Consider the following 17,356-nt stretch of genomic DNA (forward strand, 5'->3'; position numbering starts at 1 on the left):
AGCAAGCAGTTAAAGTAACGATCTGGAATTCAGGGACAGGGGCTGCAGCAGAGATTAGAAGTGGACGTCATACACATGAAAATGGGAGGTGAAGCTTTGAGAGTGAGTGGAAATAGGGGAAGAATAGAAGGGGACAAAGGAATCAAGGTACATTATTTTAGAAACCAATTTTTAAAGGACTAGCAAGGGAGACTCACATCAAGCAAGCAGAGGAGAAGCAGAATAGGGTTTGGCAGAGAAGGGACGCCCAGAGAGACTCTGTCAAGAAGGTGCAGTTGGCAAGAGCATCAAAGCCTTCATCATGGACAAGGACAGTGACATCCACTTCCTGCCTGTTTATTCAAACATACACACTAGAATGTAAGATTGAGGGCAAGAATATTTTTAGATGTTTTCTTCACTGGAGAATCTCCAGATCATAAACATTGCCTGGCACAGAGTGGATAGTGATAAGATTTGTTGAATGAATTAAAAATATAATCTTGTTGATCATTAAAATGAAACAATTAGCAAATCCTATATGATTTCAAGAAAGTGAACTCTGATATTCAAATATGATTCTAGATTCCATTATACTATATTGTAACTTATAGGGTTAAGAAAGATATACCACAAAGGAGAGCAGTTTAAAACACTTGGGTTATAAAATAGTTTACTTGGACCTATTGCATAAAAGTATCAAATGTTCACGTTGTAACATTTTTTTTCCTTAATCTCCCCTATTTTCATAGAGATACACACATTTATTAATAACTCTTAGTTTATCTGTCCTAATGGTAATAGCACATCAGAATAAAATGTCAGTTCTTATAAAATGGAAATTATAATGAAATGCGAGATGAATAATTACTGTGTTGAAACTTTAGTCTGTTTTGTGGGTTATTAAAAACTAAAACCTCTTGGGGCTGGCTCCGTGCCCGAGTGGTTAAGTTTGCGCGCTCCGCTGCGGCGGCCCAGGGCTCGGATCCTGGGTGCGGACATGGCACAGCTCATCAGGCCACGTTGAGATGGCGTCCCATATCCCACAACTAGAAGGACATGCATCTAAGATATACAACTGTGTACAGGGGGGTTTGGGGAGATAAAGCAGAAAAAAAAAAGATTGGCAACAGTCGTTAGCCCAGGTGCCAATCCTTAAAAAAAAAAAATAGGAAGATTGGCAACAGTCGTTAGCCCAGGTGCCAATCTTTAAAAAAGAAAAAGGGAGGAGATTGGGGATTAAACTTAGACTTTAAAAAAACAAACAAACGAAAAACTAAAACCTTTTTAGTTATAGTTAAAAAATAGGTTATTAAGGGAGCTGGCCTAGTGGCACAGCAGTTAAGTGCATGTGTTCCCCTTTGGCGGTCCAGGTTCACCCGTTCGGATCCCGGATGCAGACATGGCACAGCTTGGCAAGCCATGCTGTGGTAGGCATCCCACATATAAAGTAGAGGAAGATGGGCACGGATGTTAGCTCAGGGCCAGTCTTCCTCAGCAAAAAGAGGAGGATTGGCAGCAGATGTTAGCTCAAGGCTAATCTTCCTCCAAAAAAAAAAAAAAAAGATTATTAAAAGTTAATTTTACAGAAGTCTGTTAAAATAATTAATTCCGTTTTAGGAATTATTTAAATAAAGGGAGATAAATGCTATTGAAGCCCCATAATTGTTAAATGGCATAAACTCTTTTTTAAATTTCATAATAATATGAGTAAATTACTGACAATATAAATTGATGCTTATAGTAAGACAGAAGAATGGATACATATTAATTCAACCATAAAAAATTGTCTCTCTTTGTGGTGTTTGCTATTTTTAAATTGTATTTAAAGTAATTCATATGTTTTCATCAAATAAAGCCAATGATTTTTAAAAATAAACTTTCCAGAAGTTAGTACAATTAAAAAATAATGTTTTTCAAGATATCAGTCACTCTGAGAGACAATTCACTTCTTCAAAATATGCTGCTCCTGCATTTGAAGACTTTTGAAAAAGGAAACAAGAATAAATTAAATGTGTGTGTTTGTGCATAAGTGCATTTATGAAATGATGTTGATCTAACCGTTTTAAGTATTTTCTTTGAAATTATATTCAGAACTTGTGACTTATTCTTTTCAAAAACGGGATTCAAAATGAGAAAGATTTATCATTCTGAACTTTAGAAATAATGTAGAGTTTCTACATACTAAGCTTGGTTGACGTTTTGATCTTGGAAATGAATTATGCATAAAGATCATCATTAATGCAGGGGAAATAAACTCCATTGGCTTCACTTGTGATTTTAAAGCATTTATTCTTTTGGGCATCAGACATCTTCAATTTCTCTCCCTGGCTTTTGACATACACTTTTGCGTAAGCCTAGACACCTATGTTTCCATTCTAACAACTGTTTTCTTTAGAAATGCTTTGCTTTACTTCCCTGAGAAGAGAATGAATGTTTATCACTCAAAATGTGAAGCGTTTTGAACTAGTGTATTTATCTAAATTGAAGTGATGGGCCATTGTTCTCACAGCCTGCTGTCTTCCTCAAAAACTGAGATCTGACGTTTCCAATATTTTCATCAGTCTTAGGGGTAACTTGAATGCTGTTTTCTATAGCATGTTGACCATCTTCTCTAGCATTTTTCATCCTTTTGTGCTGGTAACAACTTTTATTCCTGACTTTACTTTATAGACATCTTTATAACAAGTCCAATTGTCTTACATGAAGCTTTTGTTACAGTTATACAAACCGCAAAATTGTTGCCTTATATGATAAACAGCATCCCTTTCTCATCATAGCTATCAATGCGAGAGTAAGTGGTTGAAGCTGAACGCTGCTGCAACGTGAGGTATGCATTTCTACCTCATCCAGTGATCATGCCGCAGAGTCTACAGATGTCCAAAGTGCAGCATCCTTATTTTTTACTCACATACTAAATGTGCTGATGCGGTGCTAGTCCAAGATATGAATATTTAACAATGGGTAGTAGATTTTACTGGGGCTGACCTTTTGCTTTTGTGTCATCAGCAATCACAGTACCAGTAAACGAAGGCACAGCAAGTTTAATATATGAAATTTTTTATCAAATTTTAAACATGTCCTCCCATGTCCTTCATGCATAACGTGAAGGAACAGAAGCTGAATGCTCATAGCAGCTTTGGATTGGCTGAAATAACACTGTTCAAAGACATCAAATGAATCATTCTTTGTCACCTTGGAGAGAGGTTGGCACCAGGAGCTTTGTACTTGCATCTATCTTGTTCAACAATGTTAATCAATAATTTGGATTAATAATTTATCATACTTATTATACTAGTTACAGATTTAACCAGAGAAAATCACATAGATTTGGGTCAGAAGTGAAAAATAACCCGCCTATTCAGGATGAGACAGCTGGGTTTCAGCAGCAGAGTGAGGTGAAAAGGTTTTAGGACTTTCAGTTGGAAGAAATCTCAAAATTAGCCAATAGTGGTGTATGGTTGCTGAAAAATACACATTTAGGTTATATTCTGAGAATGAGGGAGGACATATCTTGTTATACTTTGTCCCAACGTTAAGATAAATAAAACAAAATAAAAGTGTTGATAGATTTGAACATTTGAAAATGTATATTAAGTATGCTCCTTAAGACTGGGGTATTTTACTGTTGGAAAATAGACTTGGGGGAAAGCGGTTTTGTTTGCAAATGGTTGAGAATGCCCATTGGAGGAACATGCAGATTGCTCGTCTCGCCCCAAATCATTGAGCTGGATCATGGAGAGGACGTGCAAGAGAGGCAGATTCTTTTCCTTTTCACTATGAGGAAGAGCTATTCAAACAAGGAAAGGGTTACCTGAAAAAGTAGTGAGGGTTATGGGCTGTGAAAATATGTGAACTGTCAGTGATTTTCCAGCTCAGAGGACGTTGCAGAGCTCAGGAGGCAAATTGGGAGGACAAGGGACCTCCACCCCTGACTCAGTAAAAACAGCTCCACATTTATATATTTTATGTATCCAGCTTTTGTAATATTAAAAGAAAAAAATGTTTTAAAATTTTACAACCACTGAATTATAAAACCATTTGGTAGTGGTGCTGTAAAGAAAATTTAAGCCCTTGAAGGAGTGTTCAATTAGTTGGCCTTCAAAGTCTAGTGAAACACGCTTTTAATAGCAATTTTAATGAAATTATAATATTGCCTACAAATAAAGTGTCCAAGAAGTTTACAAACTCTCTCTTTAATTCTCACCACAGCCCTGAGAGAAAACATTATTAGTTTTACACGTGAAACTATTGAGGCTCAGAAGAGTTTAACCGATTGGGTAAGGGTCCATGACAGTGCAAAGAGCTGGGTTTGAAGCCTTGGTTACATTTTTACCATCATACAATATTATGAAATCATGGAGCTGGGAATTATCTTAGAGATCGCTTCCTGAACCGTTCTAGCTCTGATGTTTTAAAACTCACACGTAGCCTCACCAGTCAGTGATTGGCTCTCTGTATTTTAATACCTTCAAGCTCCCTCACTTGGTCTTGAGTCCTCTCATTCCACCTGAAGTAGCTGTAGCTGTTGAAAAGTGTCTTCTTATGTGAGCTGAAATCTGCCTTTCCATCTGACCCAACTCAAAACCTATGTACATTTTCATGTTCTTCTGCTATGGTCTCTTCTCTAAAGGTGTTTATATTTAAACTGGGGAAGTACAACACGGAGACAAAGCATAACAACATAGGAAGCGTTCCTGCAATAGGATTATACCTTCGAAAAAGCTCTTTTTCCAAAATAAATTATAATTTAAAACAGAAGGGTTACCACAAACATCTTTGTAAGATAAGAGGCTATAGTGACCAGCGTAGTCACAACTCAACCAAAAAACTAACATTCTTTCAGAATTGAGGCTCAACAGACAATTTGCCAATTGGCTACACTGGTAAAGGACACAGAGTAGAAATCACTATAAAACAGTCTAGAGAGAACTCTCCCCTCCTCCAGGGCAGTTAATTATGGAAGGTAATATGGATGTCACACAGAAGTCTAGAGCATGTCTCGGGGAAGAGAGTCCCAAGCTCTAGGTGGAATCTCCGCTGTTAGGGTTGGCCTAATCAATCAGTAAGCAACAAGCATGTTCCTAAAATGGGCAGAGAAAAGCATGGCAGGACCTGACAAGAGAAGTGCATGTGTTAGACCAAGAGAGACTTTGTAGCAGGTGCTGGGGCCCTCAATTGTGAAAACTGTGCTTTCAGGATGGCGTTTATTTCCTGGGGCTGAGGGAAGATCTCACTCAATGGATACCACTCAGAAACAAGGCAGACATAGGCAAAAAGAGGTCTCTGATCACTGGACGGCAATTCATCTCAATATATTTGTCAGTTACCTAAACCCAGGTAGAAAATGACAGAGCAACGTAGAGTGACCAGGTTGAGAGACTGAATTAGAAACCCAAATATATATGTGTATATGTATATATATGATCCAACTTATTTATCTATATCATTAATCTTAAGGGACATTTTAGTTTTTCTCTACTACTTTGTGGTAGTAAGTTGCTATTATTAAGGAGACAAATTTTAGTTTTTTAGATAGAAATGTGTATCTGTGGTGTAAAATGGCAATGATTCAAGCTGTCAAGATACAAAATGTTCACATTTACAAGTTATGAGTGGCTTTGTGTATAACAAGGTGTGCTGCAGTCTGAAACTCAATAATAATCACTGAGCTATAGCTGATGGCCAAGCGTGCCTAATATTTTTTAAACTATCATTTGGGCATCAGGTGACCCAGGGTTAAGCTTCCCATTTTGGTTTTAAAATATCGCTGAAGACAATAAGAATTGGATAAGAGCAAAATAACATTTTAGGTGAAATTATAGTATTTATTACTCAGAAGAACATAATGAATCCTCAGCAAACACAACGATGATTGCCAAAGCTGAGATACAGTGCACATATAGGACTTGAAGTGATCAAAATGAGGGCGGTACTGTTACAGGCAATAAAGAGGAGCTAAATGTGATTCTCCGCATTTCATTTCCAGTTCTTCTAGTCACTAACTTTATGAGATTTAGCAAACTATACAGTCTTCTGGGAAAATACTATGTTATTTTTAAGGAAATACGGAAATGAAAAAAAACACAAAGTTATAAACAATTTTATAGATCATACACACACACCCTGAGAAATATCTTATAATTCACCATCATCCAGCAATCAATTTTAGACTGCTTTTTTTGACCTAAGACTTCAGGTTCAGATTCTCAAAGGAAACATTTCCCAACTTTATATATATTATTTTCTTTAAAAGAATTATAACTTTATCATTGCATTTTTACATCTTAGGAAAAAATAAAGAACGGTCTGCATTCAAACCTCTGCCCCATTATAAAGAAATTCTCTAAGAGGAACTGGGAAGTGCTACTAGAGTGTTGGAGAGCTCGGATAAAGGTCATAATGGGAGTCATGGAAGGGACTGGAGAGCTGTCATCCTTTGCTAATACGTTTTGCAATGACTGTTTAAAAGCAAGTATGTTCTTTTCTAAGTCACATCACGTGTCGCTCCTGACGTGTCATTTTAGTTACCCTCTGTGGTTGTGCTTGTTCTGCTATGATTGAATCATATTTGCTTTCATTGTACATAAGCATGACAGTCCTAGGGAAAAAATACCAAGAATTCTAACAGAGTACCAATAACGCAACAGGAAAAAGAAAGAAATTAGCATTTCAGTTCCACTTTGTTCTGACTCTAGTTTGGAAATCGTTCCCTGCGAGTTGGCAGTAGGTATGCTGCAGGGCAGACTCACGTGGCTCTCAGTTGTGTGGAGTTATGAGCCTTCCCTCGTCATATGAGAGGACCGGGCAAAGGGTTAGTATCGGCTCTCTTTATGAACTTAAATTTTCCAGGGAGGAAAAACACGCATAATCTGCTTTCTCATGCTCTGATTAATTTCTGGAATGTGGTTTGTGGGGGAACCCGAGTGAAACTGTGCCCACCAAGCTGTATGGACATCTGCTTGGAGGAAGGTAGCGATTTGGCAACCAGCTCTCTGTAGGTGTCGTCTGTGTGCAATGGTGCAAAGGGAAACTATGAGGAAGATGAAAAGAGGTGATTGATGCAGCTTGTGTTTCAGATTCCAAGCCAATATAATAATGTGTATTAATGATGCATTTTGGCAATAAAGCTATTTAATAATCATTAAACAGAATCACCACTCCCCATTAACAGCAGACTGTATTATAACACATTGGCTAATTCTTCATTAAATTCAACATAAATTAAATAACAGATTGTATGTGTATAGCTAAACAGAAAGACCCCTTCATTTTATTTTCCTAGGAAAATCAATATCCTTAGGGAAGGTTGGCCAAACTTTCAGGTTATAATTTAAGAACAAAACAGAGAGCTTGTTTTTTCGATGTTCAAGATTATTGTTTAAAGACAGTCAGAGAAAATGAAGATTGCCCCACTGTGGTGCCTTTCAGGAAAATGCCAGTTAAATGTCAGATTCAAATTTGCAACTTACAAATGTGTTTGCTCTCAAAGTCATTGAAGGTGCTCCAAGAGACTTCAGTGCAGAGATTGTCAGCAGTGGAGGGAGATGGGCAGTGGAGGAGGGGACAGTGATTCCAGTGCCGGCCCCGCCCCAAAGCCCTTTCCCCAGGACTGCCCAGGCCTGGTTCAGACACGCTCTGCATAGGTGGCATTATGTGACTTCGGTCCTGCCAAGCAACGTGGAGTCACTCGTCTTCTCATTTGTCTCCATGCATCCGTGAAAGTCAAAAGACTTCTGGACTAAGGAATGGCCACGCCTTTGCAGATCAATAGAGGTTCAAATATATCAAATTATACTTGATATTTAGAGTTGTAATGACATGTGCTTGATTGCAGGGAAATTCAAGAGGTCCCTACGATAAAACTACTGTAAAGGAAGACATCTATGTTTTCAGCCAGACTTAACACTCTGGAGAGAGTTTACATACTAAATTGTTCAAAGAAAAATTGTTCAAAGCTTTACTTTGATCTTATGAATGGCTTTAACATTATGTCTTATGTTTATACATTTAACATTCTTCTTTACATTTTTCTGTGTTTTTTGGATCTCTATATGACTATTTATTTCAATGAGGAAAAATAAGCTGGGGAAAAATTATTATAGTTGAATTGGTTATGTGGAATATAAAGATAAAGAAAAATAGAAGACAATGAATGAAATTAATGTTGTGAAATATGTTGAATATTTGCTACATAAAAAGTTTAGTTAGAACAGATGAATCACATGACAAAATCTCCTTTTAATTTAATAGGAAACAATTGCAGTGGTTGTCAAATAATTAAGCAGATGAAGAGATTTTATTCCCTGTGAACTGATCAACTCAAAAATTGTTTAAATGAAAAATAACATTCTATCTCTAAAGTGTGTCCATGTAAGATTGAAACATAATATCAGATGGTTATGTATCTATAAACTCCATACTCACAGTGTTGAATATTCCTAGCTCAAAATAATCTTGTGATGCCAAACAGGAAGTGAAGAAATGCTACAATACTTTGTAAAGTACGCATGCTGTTGAACATGTTTGTGCAAATTTGTAAATAAGATAGATCAGATATCTGAACTATGAGGAACTTCTAAGAATTACCCAATTTTTCCCTTCATCCTTTACTAGGAAAGGACAGTACCAAAAATCTTACGGATCCTTTAAAAATACTATAATGTTCACCCAAATCTTCTAGAATCCATTTCTGTCAGCCCTTCCTTGTTTCCCTGCTTTTCTTTCCCGAGGTTTCTCATAGCTTAATCCAACATGCAACCTCCTAAATTTCTGTCCAGTTATTAAATTAATACCTACTAAGGTATTGATAGTGCTAATGCTCTCAGCCTCTCCTCTACTGCCCGTCTTCCAGACTTATTCAGGCACACTTTTGAGCGAGATTTCCTTGTTTCTGGTGGTCAAATCTGCACTTACTGGAGCTTCCTCTAGAGAATGTGATAGAAATGTATCAAGTCAATATGTCGTACACCTTAGACTGACAGTGTCTTATGTCAAACAGATGTCAATTAAAAAAGGACATCAAATTTTAACTTTAAATATGTACAGTTGATGTATATTGATTATACCTCAATTGAAAACAAAGAAAAAAGGGGCCAGCCTGGTGGCACAGTGGTTCAGTTTGCACATTCTGCTTTGGTGGCCTGGGGTTTGCCAGTTCGGATCCCTGGTGCAGACGTATGGACCGCTTACCAAGGCATGCTGTGGCAGGTGTCCCACATGTAAAGTAGAGGAAGATGGGCATGATGTTAGCTCAGGGCCAGTCTTCCTCAGCAAAAAGAGGAGGATTGGCGGCAGATGTTAGCTCAGGGCTAATCTTCCTCAAAATAATAACAAAGAAAAAAATAGAACCTTTTGATTCTAAAGTAAAACGCATGTTTTGCTCACGTATGCAACCAGCTTGATCATATCAAAATGGATGGACACTAATCCCAATCTTTTACTCTGGGGAAGTATTTTTGCCTTATGTTTTTCTCTAATTTAAAGTAATTTTCTTAAAGTCTCACCACTGTAGAGATAAATAAACAGCAAATTAACTATTCTGTCTAAAAATGCCTTTGTTCTAAACAATCTACTTTTTCTAGGGATTGAATCCTTTTCTGACAGTAGTAATTTTGCTTCCTTTCCACTAAGCCATAGTTCCCCTGTGCATTCAAGAATACATTATACCAGGATACATTAAGTCTGTAGAAGATCTCTAATTTTAGAACAGCTACTTGATTTTGTCTGAATTCTCGAGGACAATAGGTTACCCGTTCTAATTCAGTGATTCGCACTGCTAAACTGAGGATCAGGACTAAGCAGAAATTACGTGCATCACCTGGAAAGTTTTGTTACAGTTATCAGCACTTGACCCACATCCTTGTAAATGCTAATTCTGGTCAGGGGTGGGGAATTTTCATTCTTTAAAAGCCTTTCTGCACTGATGCATAATGCATGGCCAGTCTTGGGAACCACAGGCAGCAGGACTTTAGAAGCAATGAGTAAGAACTACAAAAATCTTGGTAAGTGGATTTGCATCAATTTATAGGATCAAGGAGATGCATTTCTTCAAAGGAGAGCCTCAATTGTGATTAATAATTTAGATAAGATAACCTCTCAAAGAATAACGAGAGTATGTCAACAAATATGAAAAACAAAGCAATGGCCTACAGACTGGAATCACTGGATGTCTATCCCAATCCCCAAGCAGGAAGATGCCAAGGAGTGCAGTAACAACAGGACTGGGGCTCTAATTTCCCCGGGTAAGTAAAGTGATGCTCAAGGGGCTGTGCAATAAAAGGCTTTGACCTTATATGGAGCAAGAAATGCCTGATGTCCAATCTGGATTTTGAAAAGGGAGAGGCATGTGAGACCTAATTGTGATTAGGCATTGGCTGCCGGGGAGCTCCAAAGAACTTCAGAAGAAGGTTAATCTGTGTCTTACACACTAAGGTAAAGGCTTTGACTGCGTGGATCACGAAAAGCTGTGGGCTGCTCTGAATGAAATGGGCGGGCCTCAGCACTTGATTGACCTGATGTGTAACCTGTATTGTGGACAAGAAGCCACTGTCAGGACAGAACATGGAGAGACAGGATGGTTTCCTATAGGCAAAGGTGTCAGATAGGGGGCATTTTATCTTCCAATTTGTTTAATCTGTATGCAGAACGTGTCATACGAAAAACTGGGCTCGACTCAGACAAAGAAGGAGCAAATATTGGTGGAAGAAATATCAACAATCTAAGACACACAGATGACACCATCTTACTAGCAGAGAGCAGCAATGACTGGAAACAACTGCTGACAAAAGCGAAAGAAGAAAGAGTCACGCAGGACTGCATTTGAACCTCAAGAAGACAAAAATCATGACTACAGAAGAACCACACCACTTTAAGGTAGATGATGAGATCACTGAAATTGTTAAAGATTTTGTTTGCCTTGGTTCAGTCATCAATTTAAATGGAGACTGCTGCCCGGAAAACAAGAGAAGACTGAGTCTTGGAAGGACAGCAGTGAATTAGGAAAGATCATCAAGTGTAAGGAAGTGTCATTAGAGACCAAGGCCAAGATTATCCACACCCTCCTATTTCCAGTTACCATGTATGGTGCAAAAGCTGGACAGTGAAGGAGGTGAACAGGAAGAAACGTGATTCATTAGAAACATGGTGTTGGAGGAGAGTCCTCCAGACGCCCGAGAATGCCAGAAAGATGAACAAGTGGGTCCTAGAGCCATCAAGGCTGAATTATCGCTGGAGGCAAAAATGACGAAACTGAGGCTGTCCTACTTTGGGCCCATCGTGGAGAACGCAGGATTCTTTGGAAAAGACAATTATGCTGGGAAAAGTAGAAGGTAGTAGGAAGAGATGAGAAATATGAGATGGATTGATTCCATAGAGGAAGCCAGAGGCACAAGTCTACAGGAGCTGAGTAGGGCTGTTGAGGACAAGACATTGTGGACATCACTCACTCATAGGGTCACCAGGAGTTGGAGCCGACTTGATGGCACGTAATAACAAGATCTCAAAGATAGTAAAGAGACCCCAGTTTCCTTAGCTACAGAAGGAAAAGGGGAAGGTGGGCAGCTGCTAAGACGCTCGGGCAAGTATGAAATGAAGTGGAGAAGAGTGAAAGTTTCTTTAGCTTATATCCTGATAGAAGAATAAAAAATATAACAATACATTTTGACCGTAACGGTAGAAATTTAGGGTGATGAGACAATTTCACCCCTGTGCCATTACACCCTAAAAATAAATAGTATCCTAAAGTATCTACATAATATATGCAAAACATACTTATGTCTTATTTTGGCATGAATTATTTAGGTGATCACTGCAACGCTCTACTTCGTCTACTTTGAAATGAGGCATGGCTCCGATCTTAGGTTAAACATTTGGGAATTACTTTTGCAGCTAAAACAAACAGCTTTGTCCTGCATGTCACTCCTATCCCCCTCCACTCCTCCCTCCCAGATTCATTACTCCCAAAATTATGTTTTAGGGATACCGTTAGGATCTTTGTATCCAAAGCGCCTTCTTCATCAGTGGAGAATGACTAGGATTTAATGACGGGCAGGCCAGTGTCTCTTTCCTCAGACAATTTCCATACTGCAATCAAACAATGGAACCAGGTGTTCCCATTTTTCATGTGTTTGACTAGATATGCTGGATACCTTCTTATTGTAAAATGCCTAAAATACTGGCTAAAAATACTGAAAAACAAATATCATAAACATATAGCTGAACTTTCAGTAAATTAAAGAAAATCTCTGTAGTTCAGGTTGATGACATTAGAGTGGTAATTTATGAGCTGATGCTGCAGCTTTACTCTCAGGGAAGAAGGGAAGTTAATTTAGCAGCTTGCTTCCAGGGTCCGCATCAGAAGAGAAGATGAAGCAGGGATGGTGGGAGGGAGTTGTTACTGAGTCTTCCATGTAAAATTGGGATCCACAAAGTGCTAAATCTTCAATGAAATGATGGAATTGAAAAACAACCTTCCCACTCGCTCAGTAAGATAATCCAAAAATGTTTTTATTGTGACTTGGTCTCTGGGTGGAGAGTAAAATATATCCCCCTTAGAATCTGGAACCACATGCAAAGTAGATGCTTTTGAGGCTGTGTCTCACATGCTCTGGAACCATCTCCCATTTCAGCTCCAGCTGTGGTGCACAGTTCCCAAGCATTTAGCAGACTTCCAAATTCAAATTCCTCTCCCACCCCCAGCTTTTCTCTGAAGCCCATGATGCCTGTTGGACAATCCTCAGTCAATGGAGGGTGGGAGCCAGGAAGACATCTCTTGACTCTGTCCCTTCAAAGGCAAGACTCGAAGGAACATCCTACAGTGTTTCGCAGAAGACTCGCAGGAAGGCTGGGCTCCGTTCGTCTCTAGGGTGGACTAGCTCGACGCATGCCCCTTGTTGGTGTTACAACCTTCCCTGCCTTACTGTCTTTACTCCCTCATTCTGCTTCCTTGGGATCACCTCCCAAATATGACACCTGTACACAAGGCGTTGTATCAAGTAAGGCTTTCAGAGAAATACAAATTAACACAATGTATTTTCACCTCATGTAAATTTGGGGTTCAAATTTATATAACCCACACGCTCTGGGACTCCTTGGGCTAAAAGTATCAATGTGAAACTATACTTAGATCAGTGAATCTATCATTCGCCTGGCAGAAACAAATGCAAAATGCTCTGGCGGTAAACACTCTGAAGCCAAACTGCCTCATATCGTTTCAGACAAAGCCCCTCTAAAACGAGTCTAAAATACAGCATTTCAAACCATGAGAAGAAATAATCCATTCAAAGCAGCAAGAAGAGCTGAAGACTGTATTCGTTAACTGTTGCGTAGCAGCTTAAACAACACTGATTGTGTCATCTCAGTCTCTCTGGTCAGGAGCTCAGTGCACGGAGGGGCTGGCTGTCTCTGATTCTCTGTCATTTGCGCTATCAGCTACAAGACTTGAGGGCTGACTAGCTGAAACTATCCGATGCTTGTGTCTTAGTCCATTCGGGATGCTGCAACAAAATACCATAGACTGGGTGGCTTATAAACACTAAGAATTTATTTTTCACCATTCTGGAGGCTAGCGAGTCCGAGACCACAGTGCCGGCACATTTGGCATTTGGTGAGGGCCCACTTTCTAGACTGTGCCTTCTCCCCATATCCCCACATGGTGGAAGAGGCAAGGGGTCTCTGTGAGCCTCTTCATAAGGCAATAATCCCATTCATGAGGGTTCCACCGTGATGACCCAATCCCCTCCCAAATGCCCCACCTGCTGATATCATCACCTTGGGCTTTAGGCTTTTAGCACATGAATTTTGGGAGGACACAGTAAGACCACAGCACCTTGACTGGGGCTCCAGGAGCTGCTTCCAAGGTGGCAAACTCACACAGCTGGCCAACTGCTGCTCCGGCGGCCAGGAAGCTTCAGCTCTTCTCTATGCGGTCTCCTCTACGGGGCTGCTGTGTGTCTGCACAACGTGGTGGCCAGCTGTCCCCAGAAAGAGCAGCCCAAGGGACTAAGGAGGAGGCCATAGTGTCTATAATGACCTAACTCCATAAGTGACACACTCTTACTTCTGCAATATCCTATTCGTCACACAGGTCAGTCCTGTTAAATGTGGGACGGATTACACAGGGGCGTGGATACCAGGAGGCAAAGAATGTTGGGGAAATCTTGGAGGTTGGCTCCCACAGATACTGTGGTAGATTTGCATTGTGCCAAATTAGCTAAGCTCCAATCGTGTTTCCCAGAATTCCCATCCCGGCACAGTCTTGTGTTAGCGAGGGCCACAAGACATGCTTTCTGTGGGGTTTGGAAGGGTGAAGAGATTCAGAGCTCTATTCTTTTCATTCTCAGAAGGTCAGTGCTGGGCACAGGCACTGTTGTCGTCTAACTGCTATCTCATCTTGTTGAAGCGGGACGGTAGCTGTGCCCACAGTAATGCCACAGCTGCCAGGACTCCCCTTTCAGCCTCTGACTTCTGAATGAGGTGAGTTTTAGCTGAGATCAGCTCCTCCTGCAGGTCACCCCAGCTTTGCGGTTGGAGACTGGGAAGCAGTCAAGGCCGACCTGGGCTCCAGGCTGTCCTGATGGACGCCGGCTTATTCTCACAGGGACTCATTTGTCCCTGCTGCCCCCATTTCATGCCATCTTTTCTTCCTCACTGTTTGTCTTGATAACTTCAGGCTCAGCACCAGACACAGAAACAGTAGCCTCCCAAAGACTGTTTCACCAGCTCTCACAGATACATAAGGGCAAATCCCTAGGAGAAATCCCTTATTATGCACAAATCTGGTGGTTCTGCTTCTCAGATCAAACTCTGACTGACACAGAGACTATAAAATAAGTAGCATTAAATTGAATGAAACAGGAAAGAAGAAATCAATAACTATAAGAGATCAGATGGCATGAAAAAGCAGATATATTTGAAAAGAGGCCAAGAAGAAGTTGTAAAAATGAAAAATATTAAACAAAGAAAAAGCTTCTAATATATGGGTTTATAAGTTAGGAATACACTCTGAACAGGATATAGGAGGCTGTAATAAAATTCTAAATAAACAGTTGTTCAGATAAGATAGATGTTTATTTCTCTTTCATAAATGCAAGCAATTCAGGGCTCATGTGGCTGATAAGGCATTTCCATATTGTCAGAAAGCCAGATTTCTTTTTGTAACACCCTCAACAAGCTTTTACATCTGTGTCTACCATGGCTGCACCACATCCTGCCATCACATCTGTACCCCACTGCACCCAGTGGTAAAGAAGAATAGGAGGGCCTGATCCTTTCCTTTTAAGAAAGTGATCCAGAAGTTGAACACAACAATTTTGCCTATATCCCATTGATCTGGCCATAAGCAGTTGCAATGGAGGCTGGGAAATGTCATCTTTAGGTGGGTGGACAATTACCCATCTAAAAACTGTATCAGTACAAAGGTGAATATGGATATAGAGAGAACAAATTTCAGTCTCTGATAGAATGGTTAAAAAGCAGGTAAGATGCTTCCCAAGAGACCATTAACAGATAGAGAGAAGGGGCTGACGATTTTATAGAGATCAAAGCAAGTTTGAGAGAGAAAAAAGATACCAAAAAAAACCAAAAAAAGGCATAAACTAAAGTAGGATAGATGCAAGAGGGGAAAGGATGAAGATTATGAATTTATCAAAATTGATAAATAGTATAAATCCTAAGGTTTGAGAAGCACACTGAATCTAGAGTGAAATAAAATAAATAAAATTACACATAGATGTATTGTGGAAAACCAGAACACCCAAGACATAAAGGTCTTTAAAATTAACATAAATAACCCATGAGGAAAACTGCTGGGTTCTCCATAAAATCTACATTTCAATGCACTGCTGTGCTTACAGGGAAAAAAGTAATTCTCTAAGCACTCCTTGAATAAATAACCTAATAAACATGCAAAAAATGACCTGAATGCTGAGAAAGAATTGAGGTACAGTGAACTGCCTTTAAGACACAGAGGGAGAGTTAGAGGTACCCTGAGCTGAATGTTGAGATCGACAGTGTGTTCAAGAGACTGAGCCTGAAGGAGCCCCTCCTGGGAACCGGGCATCACTCGAGGGAGCTTGGTCCCAGTTCTCCAGGCAGAAATCATTTCTAATGCTTCCTGGAGGCAAAGGTGATCCTAGAATAACTGAAAATTGAGATTGAATAAATCCAGCCACTGTGAGTGAGACAGCAGAAATAAAGAACATCTGATTTAGATTCCTGAGGGCTTCAGATATTGGAATGATCACAAATGGAATGTAAAATGATCGTGCGTAAAATGTTTAAGCAAAAATAATAGGTGAAATCACAAAATCAGTAAATAACAAAATGTTGTCAAGAATGAGCAGATCTGGAATGAGCATCCCACTCTGGCCATGATGCATAACAGGGACTAGAGTTTTCCCAACATCTTAAACATCTGGAAAACTTGGAAAATGTCTGAGTCAAATGCTTTGAGGTATAGGACAATAGGCAACACAGAATTGTAGCCCACGGGAAAAGGAGATAAGCAAGGGGAGCACCGTGGTCTGCCTGATAGCATTTTCCAACTGTGGGGCGGGCGATAATCCAGCGCCTGACCGCCCTGAGCTGCAGACACAGTGAGCAGAGCAAGGGAGGGCCGAGGTATCCAGAAAGTAGGACGTGTGCAGTACATCACCGGAGAGAAGGAAGGGATCTGAGGAGGAGTCCAGGGACATGCACAGGGGTCCCCTTGAGGAAGTTGTTCTTGCATGGGAGAAACTCAATAAGCTGGGAGCTTTAAGGGGGACAATTCCCAGAGCTCAAGCACGGCTGAGAAACGTTGGCTTCCTAATAGCCAGAACATTCGGGGGAGACATCAGGGGCTCGCGCCTTAGTATGAGGGCTGCAGTAATCCTTAGGTAAAGAATCCTCTAAGCCCAGCCTAAAAAGCTTAAAAGCCAGCCTTTATAGGATCCAGCTGACCCTAACCCTAACCCTAATCCTAACCCAGGGAAAAAAGGCAGCTAGGGAAAAATGGCATATGACTTACCGAGGAATCAGAATAAGAATATTAGCGCATTTCTCATCTGAAACATAATAATCCAGGAAACAATGAAACTGTATTTTTTATATTTAAGTGGGCAAATATAACAAATAAATATTAATTTTAATGCGTTAAAATCTCAGCACAACTTTTGTAGAAATTAATCAGCTAATTCTAAAATTTCTATGTAATGCAAACAACTCAGAATAGTCCAAGTGACTTTAAAAATGAAGAGCAATGTTGAAGAATGCACAGTGCTTCATTTTAAGACTTGTCATAGGCAGCAGTGATGAAGGGAATAGACTACTGGCGTAAGGACACATATTTAGATTAATAGAACAGAATATAATCCAGAAATGTATGCATGGACATGCA

The 17,356-nt window shown here is 39.8% G+C and overlaps 1 long non-coding RNA gene across 2 annotated transcripts in view; it reads left to right on the forward strand.

The window, feature by feature from the left end:
• LOC139044559 (uncharacterized) overlaps nucleotides 1-17,356 on the forward strand; it is a 44,632-nt gene that overhangs the window by 17,739 nt on the left and 9,537 nt on the right. Inside the window, exon 1 of one of the 2 annotated variants that reach the window (XR_011501582.1) lies at nucleotides 14,233-14,454. The exons of the other annotated variant lie outside the window; for it this stretch is intronic. This is a non-coding gene — a long non-coding RNA (uncharacterized lncRNA). Of the gene's footprint in view, nucleotides 1-14,232; nucleotides 14,455-17,356 lie in introns of those variants that run through there. 2 annotated transcript variants of the gene reach the window in all.

This window comes from Equus asinus, chromosome 2, assembly GCF_041296235.1.
Source record: "Equus asinus isolate D_3611 breed Donkey chromosome 2, EquAss-T2T_v2, whole genome shotgun sequence".
NCBI lineage: Eukaryota > Metazoa > Chordata > Mammalia > Perissodactyla > Equidae > Equus > Equus asinus.